The 10,672-nt window shown below is 39.1% G+C and overlaps 1 pseudogene; it reads right to left on the reverse strand.

Moving 5' to 3' along the window:
* Window positions 1–4,083: 4,083 nt before the first annotated feature.
* LOC115637866 lies at window positions 4,084–8,022 on the reverse strand (annotated as a pseudogene).
* Window positions 8,023–10,672: the final 2,650 nt, after the last annotated feature.

The raw sequence follows: 10,672 nt of genomic DNA on the forward strand, positions 1-10,672 counted from the left end.
ATTGCCCTGTTCTGTTCATTCCCTCTGAAGCACTTGGCATTGGCCACTGTCAGAAGACAGGATAGTGGACTAGACTGAACAATGGTCTGATCAAGCATAGCTGTTCTTATGTTCCTGTTCTGTAGCTGTGGCATACCACAGCTTAGTCTTCTGAGGGCTGAAATACCGTTAGTTTAACTGAAATCATTGGGCTTAGTATGTGGGTGAAATATAATGACCTGTGATGAACAGAAGGGCAGAATGGATAAGCTAATGGTTCCTTCTGGCCTGAAGCCTTATGAAACTATAGAAACGTTTGCCCCCTTTAGTACCACTGAATAACTTCCAGTGTGAGTTGGCCAAATAAATGTAGTAGTAGCAACAAGAGTAGTAATGGCTAGTAAAATAATGTCTATGTTTGACAGCTCCTACTTCATTTACATGTGCAGAACTTCATACCCTGTGTTCAAAGTCCAATGTGAATTTTAACCAGGTAACCCCATCACATTCCTCTTACAAACTTTGACCATCCATAACTCATGCTATATGCCTGCTAAACTCCCTGGCAGGAAAGAAACATGAAGGAATCTCAAACTTCCTCTTTTGTAATGCAACCTGTTTGTTGTGTGGTGATGTAATGGATACTATCCTTTCAGACCAAAGACGGTTAGCAAGGTGTCTTTGTCCAGTTCTGATAGGGACTTAGATTTACACTGAGGTCTGTGATACATGGTGGTGTATTTGGATCCCTGTTCTCTCAATACCAAGTCCATTTCAGAAGACTATAGTGAAAGAAAAATATTGTTTTATTGTGTCTAAAATTATTAATTTTACTAAATTTATTAGTGTCTAAAATTCAATAGGTTTGTATCTATGAAACAACAAGGAATAAGGGAGAGGGAATATTTTATTTTAAAGAGAGTAGATTATGATGACAGACAGACTGTTAGATAGGCAGATAGATCGATAGATAGGTCATTCTTTATTGTGTTATTATTGTTATGCAAGGAAATTTACAGTAGAAGAAAAGAGTTTTCCTGATGCAAAGACATACTGAGACATTTTTTTCCTCAATTAATTTTCAAAATCATTTTGATTATCTGTTCTCTTTCCCTCTGGGGCAACTGACAATTGTCCACTGTCGGAAGACAGGATACTGGGTTAGATGGACCTTTGGTCTGACCCAGTATGGCCATTCTTATCTTCCTATGAGTAGGGCCCTAACAAATTCATAGTCATGAAAAATGCATCATGGATTGTGAAATCTGGTATTCCCCCGTGAAATCTGGTATTTTGGGTGCTTTTATGCTATACTATACAGATTTCATAGGGGAGACCAGCTTTTCTCAAATTGGGGGCCTGACCCAAAAGGGAATTGCAATGGGCTGCAAGGTTTTTTTAGGGGGGTTGCAGTATTGCCACCCTTACTTCTGCACTGCTTTCAGAGCTGAGCGGGCAGAAAGCAGCAACTTTTAGCTGGGCACCCAAATATGAAGGTAGTGTCCCATCAGCAGCACAGAAGTAAGGGTGGCAATACCATACCATGCCATCCTTATTTCTGTGCTGGTTGTGGCCCTGCCTTTAGAGCTGGGCTCCCAACCAGCAGCCACCGCTCTCCAGCTGCCCAGCTTTGAAGGAAGCTCTGCTGTCAGCAGCAGTGCCGAAGTAAGGGTCTCAGTACCACAATCCCCTCTACAATAACCTTGTGACCACCCCACAACTCCGTTTTGGGTCAGGAACCCTTCAGTTACAACAGCATGACATCAGATTTAAATAGCTGAAATAATGAAATTTACGATTTTTAAAATCCTGTGACTATGAAATTGACCAAAATGGATCGTGAATTTGGTAGGGACCTACTTATGACCATTAAGAGAAAAATTTGTTTTAGGAAAAAATTCAAAATTGCAAAAATTTGCACATTTTCAAAGGATTAAAAGAGATTATTTCAATAGTTTTTCTAGATTTTTTAAACACAATTTTCTTAATGTTTTTTAAACAATATTGAAATAACTGTTGAACTTTTGTCATTACTAAATACCATGTAAATGAAACATTTTGATAATCCTTTAAATGGTATTTTATCTTAAAAATGATAAAAAAAGTCATGATATTTTTGTAGAGAATGAATATTTTTGAAAATCTTGACCGTATTTTAGGGATTGTTTTTCATTTCAAATATGATTTTTTTTGAAGGGAAATATTAAATATTTATTATTAGTATTATCACCAGTGCTAAAATATTACATATCCATGAATAAAAATATTCACCTAACATAGCTACATAACATTTGATTTCAATATATTTTTAAGGATCTGTTTTCTATCTATACATACACACACGAACATGTATGTATCTTTATACAACCTTTATCTTTATACAACTACACATACTAGTGCACACATTTTGGAATTGGCATTATTTATGTTTTTGCTTTATTTATTTCACTGATGTGCAAAATTTCAGTGTCAGAAGCTCAATCAGACACTTTTTATCTCTTCACTTATACTCTGTCCCAACTTCTGCCATGCCCCTTCCCCACACTAGGACTTCTTGTATAATTTCACATACCTCAGAAACTAGAAATAACCATCATATTTTCATTTAAAATCAACTTCTCACAGAAAAAAAATATTCCCATCACCCCATTCAAAATTACAGTGGCTCAGGGAGCATTATGTCATGAAATCTTAAATTAAAATGAAGATGATCAAAATTTTTGAGGAGAATGTTTTTCTAGTGAAAAAGAGTTTTTCATGAAAATTCAGCTTTCCATGAAAAGCTGTCCCCAACTTTGAAATGTTTCCATTTTCCACCAAAGTTTCAGTGACATTTTAATCTATATATTAATGTTGAATTAGCATTGTACAATTTTATTTAATAGATAGATCTTTTCAAAAAATAAAAAATTGGAGTTTCAGCTAAAACTATTTTTTCCAGATAATTAAATTTTCATCAGAAAATCAAAAGAATATTTTTTTTGTTTTAGTGCTGAAATATTTTCACTTCAGTAGTTTTTTGCCCTTTAAAAAAAATAAAGTAAAAATTTACTGATGATGATTTTCCATATTGAGGGAGGAAAAAATCAACCAGGTTTGTCAGACAGATAGATACATTGATTAAATGGCTAATCTTGCGCACAATGTGTCAAAAGATCCAATGGATGGAAGCTTAGGCTAGAGAAATTCAGACTGTAAATAAGTAATATATACTTAACAGTGAGATTAAGTAACAATTGGAACTACTTATCCAGGGATGTAATGGATTTCCATCACCTGAAGTCTTTAAAGCAAGACTTAATATAGGAAGTACTGAGAGAAATTATATTCCATATAGTATGAGGACTAGATGATGGTAATGGCCCCATTTGCTCTTAAAATCTATAGAAAGATAGATAGACAATACTTCATTATATTAGAACTGACCTGCAAGGTAAATTGTTCAAGGAAAAGAGTGATTTCCTGACCCAAAGACATAGTGAGAACAAGGTTTTCTTCCCTGCTGAATTTGCACCATTTAGAGAAAATGTTGTGTTAAAACAAAATAAAGAAATTGGGAGTATTTTCATTTCAAGGGGTTAAAAACAAGTTTATTTCAATAGTTTTTGTAGAATTTTTTCTATCATTTTTTTCATTATATTGAATATATTATTGAAATGGCTATAAATTTTTTTCATTTACCAAACAGTGGGTAAATGAAACATTTTAAGAATCCTTTAAATGTGATTTTATTACAAAAAATATTAAAAGTGCCATATTTTTTTGCAGAAAATGATTTTATTTATTACTTTCATAGGAAAAAAAACACATCTAAGGATCACACATATGAACTAGCTTTTACCAGAGGGGTAGGTGTTAAGAGATGGGGCACAGCATGCTTAGATTTGAGTGGGCAGGGATGGTTTCCCTAGCCTCTATTTGCCTAAAGCTGGGAATAGGTGACACAATGGATGGATCACTTGATGATTACCTGTTCTGTTCATTTCCTCTGGGGCACCTGGCTTTGGCCACTGTCATAAAACAGGATATTGGGTTAGATGGACCTTGCGTCTGACCCAATATGGCCTTTCTTATGTTCTTATGTACCTCCATTTCATGCTTACGTTAGCCAATTGAGTTTGTCTTTACTGATTTTTGTGGGAAAGCCACACATTTCACAAGAGCTTTCCTCAGGACCCTGTTCAGCTCCTTGTTTCTCAGGCTGTAGATGAGGGAGTCGACCATGGGAGTCAGGACTGTGTAGAAGATAGAGAACACTTTGTTCAGGTTTCCCACTGTAGCACTGTCTGGTAGCATGTAGACAATCATTAAGGTCCCATAGAATATTGTCACCACAATGAGGTGAGAGGAGCAGGTCGAAAAGGTCTTTTGCCTCCCCATTGTGGAAGGGACTCTCAGGATGGAGGCAATGATAGAAATGCTGGACATCACAGTTAATAGGAATGTGGGAAGAGTGAAGATGGAGGAAAGTATGAAGGTCACAAGTTCCATCTGGCTGGTGTCACTACAGGAGAGTTTGATCAAAGGGGTGAAATCATAGAAGAAATGATCAATTTAGTTCATGCCGCAGAAAGTGAACTGTGCTAACAAAGCTGTTGTGACAGTGCTAGCCAGGAATCCACTAATCCAAGACAAAGATGCCATCTGGAGGCACAAGCTGCCATTCATCTGCACTGCATAGTGCAGGGGGTTACATATTGCTAAGTATCGATCATAAGACATCACTGCTAGGAGAGCACATTCTACAGCTGCCAGGGAGCTGAACAAATTAAACTGCATGATGCAGCTGTTAATAGAAATAGTTCTGTCCCCTGTCAGGAGACTGGCCAGCATCCTGGGCAGGATGGTGGAGGTGTAGTAGATCTCCAAGCAGGCCAAGTTCCCCAGGAAGAAGTACATGGGGGTGTGCAGGTGTTGATCAGTCACAATTAGAACAAAGATGAGGATGTTCCCAGCCACGGTCACAACATAGATCACTAGGAACAAAGAGAAGAGAAGGATCTGTAGTTCAGGGAGATCCCTGAATCCCAGCAGGATGAATTTTGTGATGGACATTTGATTTCCAGCTTCTGCATGGGCTTGGAAGTGAACCTGAGGGAAGAAAAGAAATTTTATAGTATGCTTAGTATTAACTAAGTATCAGCTAGTATTGCAAGGAGATCAGTTTTATGCAAAATTGGTTTATATGTGTTCCAACTTCTATTTTTCTTTTTTCTTGTGGAGTTTTCACTCGTATCTCTCCTAGTGGCAATCATATGGTGGCTCCGTGTCTCTACAAAAACCTTTATTAGCTTTATTGGTAATTCTATTACATTGAAAATGCATGTCCACTTTTTTGTCCTTTGATAAGGCACTCAGACACCACAGCAATAATCATGTGATAGAGAGAGCGTAACAGCGAGAAAGATTGTTTGAATCAAAGAATGGAAAGTCAGACAAACAGGGATAGATTGAAATCGATGAACAGAAGAATGGATAGGTAGACTGTTTCCCTTTTTCAGAGTGACACACTTAAGCTTGAATGAGCAGAGAGAGAGTGAGTAATTGTTGGAAATGAAGTATAGAGAGGCAGATGAACATTGATAGATACCTTTCATTATTACAGCTTTCCAGGTTTTGCCCTCCAATTCAGTATATGTTTATATTGGCTTTCCCTCTCTGAACTAGCTGTATATTCCCAGGCTGAATTTTTTTTTCTCCTTTTCTACCCAGCTTTCTAACCTCTGACTCTGTCTTCATCCTGACTTCAAACACTCAGTGGAATTCAGTTCCAAACCAATGTTTCATAATCAATGAATGGAGGGAGACATTCCTATGAAACTCCTTCTACTTTCTCTCAGGCTCATATAACTCTAAATCAATCCATCAACATACATCTGCTACTCCCCGGTGAAGGAAATGTCTAAGACAGAGTATGTCTCCTTTCTGTCTAATGCATTATGACCCCAATTCAAGAAGATACTCAACTTGCACTTAGCTTTTAGCACAGGCGCAGTCCGATTAACTTACATGGGATTGCTCACAAGCTTAAAGTTATGTATATGTTTAAGTATCTTTCTAAATCAGAGTCTATAGTGTTTTCCAACTTAGAGGGACAAATGTTGTGGTGGAAACAAAGGATTCGGCAGAATGATCTATCACATCTTTTATCTTCCCTAAAAAGGATAGAAAACTGAGGAACTACTTACAAAGGGATATGATATAGTATCTGTCACTTAAAGTTATAAAAGTCATGACTGAATATGTTTCTTAAAGGTATGCCTTAATTTCAACCAGAATCACTGGCTGAAATTACCTTGCCTGTATTATGCAGGAGGTCAGACTAGATGACCATAATGGTTCTTTCTGCCCTTAAATTCCATAAATCTGTAAATTGGTTTACCTTAAGGAATAGGTATTTCCAGCCAAAATCTCTGATGTGAACTTTTCACTCTTAGTATTGACACCAAGATATGGGTTCTGCCATCTATCTTCCATCCTCCTCATCATTACTATGCATGGATGCCGGCTTCCTCCAGGCCCCAAGGTGCACCCATGGAGTCGGCACCTATGTTCAGGTGAAATCTTTCAATAAGAAGACCTGCCTATGCTTAACTATATGTGTTAGTTCTGCTACCCAGCTGCATTAATTTTGCCTTCTATCAATCTACTGAATGTCAGCATCTCTCCTAATTCCTTATTTATTCTTTGTGGGAGAAGGGGAAACCTCCCTTGACGTTTTAGCTGATGGCAGCAATAACAACGGCAGGGGTTTCCTTGTGGTATTTGAACACCATTCTCCCTTTTGAAAAAATCAGCCATTTTATTTATAGTTAGACATAGAGATGGTCAGGACTCTTTAAAAAAAACAAAAAACCAAACTTTTGTTTTCCACTCTAAAATGCCAGTTTATCAGCACTGACACTGTTCTTTCAGAAGAAAACGTTTTGACACTTTTTCTTGTGTTGGGAATCCAAAATGATTGAGCTTGTCTAAACACCTTGTCTCAACATTTTCTAAATTAAAATCTTCCAATTATTTTTGCATCCACATTGCATTTTTGCATTTCACGTTGACATTTATTTTAACTTCTAGTAAAAAATAAAGGTCAAAATTGAAATGAAACATCTTGAAATTATGGGAGTAGAGCACGTCAGCCAACCCAATCCCAATTTTGTGGGGCGGGGGGATTATCTGTTCACAACAACATTCAGGTTGAGATTTTCAGAGTTGCCCAAGGGATTTAGTTGCCTAATTTCCATTAGAAGGAAGGGGAATGGACATCTCATCCTTTAAAGGGCTATGAATCTCTCTCATACTACCCGTGTGCACTGACCAAAGGCCAAGTATTGTTATGTCACTAAGGTTTTTACATTTCTGTTATTATTGGTTTAATGCCAAGAGATCTCAGCTGAGACCAGAGTCCCATTATGCTAAGACCTGTGCATATACATAGTAAGAAAGAGACCCTGCCATGCTGAGAGCACAATCTAAATGGTTTAAAGGTGGGAGTTGATACTGAGGCACATAGCAGGGAAGTGACAGTGCTAGAAGTCAGTGGTAGCACTAGAAAAGGAACCCAGGTTTTCTGACTCCTTGTCCCAGGCTCTATGAAGTGTGCACAGCACTACTTCTACAAACTTTTGGCATTATCAAGTCATTCAAAGGCTCATATTTTTGAAGTTTCCTGGGAGATACGAACATACAGTGGGGGTCTCTAAAAATCCCAGCTACAATCTGTACATTTAAACCCCAGGAAACTCAGTATTTGTGACTTTATTTAGTTATAGGAACATGCAAACTCAGACTGACCAAAATCACAAACATTTTTAGAGCTCATGTAGTGAATTTTGTGGATCTCAATTTAAATGTCAAGGTGCTGTTAAGTTATCATCATCATCTATATCTATCTCTGCAGAGATTCTTTATAGCCTACGGACTCAGGCTTACAAGCACTTTCAGTAGACTATGTACCTGAGAAAAGTTACTCATATGGATAAGTGTTGGTATGACCCACTCATGACTGTATGTTACCAGCCCCTGTCCATAACCCTGAAGCTCCATGCTGATCCACATGACTTTTACAGCCCACACTTACAAAGGTTTGGCTTTTTATCTCATTTTGTACTGGTTCATATATTTAGCCCTCAAACCCCCCTGTTCAGGTCCTGATGTGCCAGCCACAAGGGTGGTTGGAATATTTAGGACCAGGCGTCTACTAATATATATTAAAGCAGCAATCCTAAAAGTACAGTGCAAACCTTTGATACTTAAAGGTTGAGGTTTTCCAAGCTGCCTAGGAGAATGGGCCCCAGCTCCTATTAGATTTAATGGGATTTGAGTATCCTTATCACCACGGCAGTTTGAAAATATCAGCTAAAATCTCTACATTTAAAATGACATGAAACTCAGCATTTATAATTTTATCAAGCCATATTGACATGCAAAATATTGAATGACAAAAAACATAAAAATGTTGTCCCTTTTTTGCTTACAAAAAACCATAACTAGCAACAAAGAAACAAAAAAACCCCTCTAAGTGGAAAATCTGAAAACCAAAAATTTTCAGTCCAAATACATCTTTTGTTTTCAACTGAAATTTCTCAGTTTTCATCCAAACATCTAACATTTTCATCTGAAAACCCTGAATATATTTTATTTTGACAAAAACATTTTTTTGGGGAGGGAGCTAAAAGAGAGGATTTTCAGGTTTTTGTGCTAAGTAGAGTCCTGCTTTCCAGTATAAGTCCCTCATTCTGCAAGTATGACCAGTTTTCCTTGTCATAGATATATAACCTCTACTTGGCACTAGTGAGGCCACATCTGGAGCACTAAATCCATTTTTGGGCCCTGCCCTACAGAAAGGATGTAGACAAATTGGAGAGAGTCCAACGGAGGGCAACAAAAATGATTAGGGGGCTGGGACACTTGACTTATGAGGAGAGGCTGAGTGAACTGGGCTTATTTAGTTTGCAGAAGAGAAGAGTGAGGGGGATTTGATAGCAGCCTTCAACTACCTGAAGGGGGATTCCAAAGATGATGAAGTGAGGCTGTTCTCAGTGGCGGAGGATGACAGAACAAGGAGCAATGGTCTCAAGTTGCAGTGGAGGAGGTCTAGGTTGGATATTAGGGAAAACTATTTCACTAGGGTGGAGGATGAAGCACTGGAATGGGTTACTTAGGCGGTGAAATCTCCATTCTTAGAGGTTTTTCAGGCCTGGCTGGACAAAGCGCTGGCTGGGATGATTTAGTTGGGGTTGGTCCACCTTTAAGTAGGGAGTTGGATAAGTAGATCTCCTGAGGCCGCTTCCAACCCTAATCTTCTATGATCCTATGAATCTATGAATGGGGCTGTATTGATACACATGTTCAAATGAATCCAATTCATCAAGGAACCTAAATCAGCCTGGATAACTGACATGTCATTGTTATTTGCCACCTCATCATGTTTTTTTTGGCAGCACCAAGCACAGACACCTGCAACACCCCACTAGACACACATCTATTAAATGATTCACCATTTACAATTACTTTTTACAGTTCACCACTGTTATAGGGCTCTCTCTTCACCCTCTACGCTGGTTCTTGTCATGCAGACAGAAAGCAGGACACCAGAAGTCTGATGGGTAGACAAGGCGATGTTTACTGGGGTTAGTTTCCAGCAAACATGTGTTCCATAACCATGAAAAATGCTGCTTTAAGAGAAATGATGTTAAGTGAATCCAATTTCCCCATAAGAATTAATGTAAATGGGGGGGTTGTTTCAAACAAACAATTTAATACTGTACTCAGCAATGTTGATTGTGAAGCTTGGTTGTGGGGTGAAGTCAGAGGGTGGATGAATTAGCACTCAGCTGAGCCCTCAAGGGTTAACACATTGCTGTTGATGTAGCCTCATACTCTACAAGGCAGCTCAAATGGAGGGAGGGGAGACAGCATGGCAGAGAGAGGCAGAGACACATACTCTGTGCGAGAGAGAGATGTCCATTGCCTCTTTAAGTACACTGACCCCACTCTAAGTAGACTGCTTTTTTAAGTAGATCAGCAAGTTGTCTCATAGACTTTAAGGTCAGAAGGGACCATTATGATCATCTAGTCTGAACTTCTGCACAATGCAGGCCACACAATCTCACCCATCCACTTCTATAACAAACTCCTAACCTATGTCTGAGTTATTGAACTCCTAAAATTGTGGTTTGAAGAACTCAAGCTGCAGAGAATCCTCCAGCAAGTGACCCATGCCCCATGCTGCAGAGGAAGGCAAAAAACCTCCAGGGCTTCTGCCAAACTGCTCTGGAGGAAAATTCCTTTCCGACCCCAAATACGGCGATCAGTTAAACCCTGAGCATGTGGGCAAGACTCACCAGCCAGCACTCAGGAAAGAATTCTCTGTAGTAACTCCAATCCCATCCCATCTAACATCCCATCACAGACCAAGTTGAGACAGAAGCTGCTTCCAGCAAGCTCCTCCCGTCCTTACCAGTGTTGTGTTTCCCCTGCTCCGTGGAGATAGGGTACAGGAGGGGAAACAGGAGCGGGGGGGGGACATCCTGACATCAGCACCCCTCTTCCCACACCCACTTACACTGCAAGCAGGAGGCTCCGGGAGCAGCTCCAAGGCAGAGAGCAGGAGCAGCATATGGCAGTGGGGGGAGGGACAGGTGAACTGCCTGGTAATTGATAGCCTGCTGGGCAGCTGCGGGGCAACTGCTGC

The sequence above is a fragment of the Gopherus evgoodei genome, chromosome 21 (assembly GCF_007399415.2).
Source record: "Gopherus evgoodei ecotype Sinaloan lineage chromosome 21, rGopEvg1_v1.p, whole genome shotgun sequence".
NCBI classification, from domain to species: domain Eukaryota; kingdom Metazoa; phylum Chordata; order Testudines; family Testudinidae; genus Gopherus; species Gopherus evgoodei.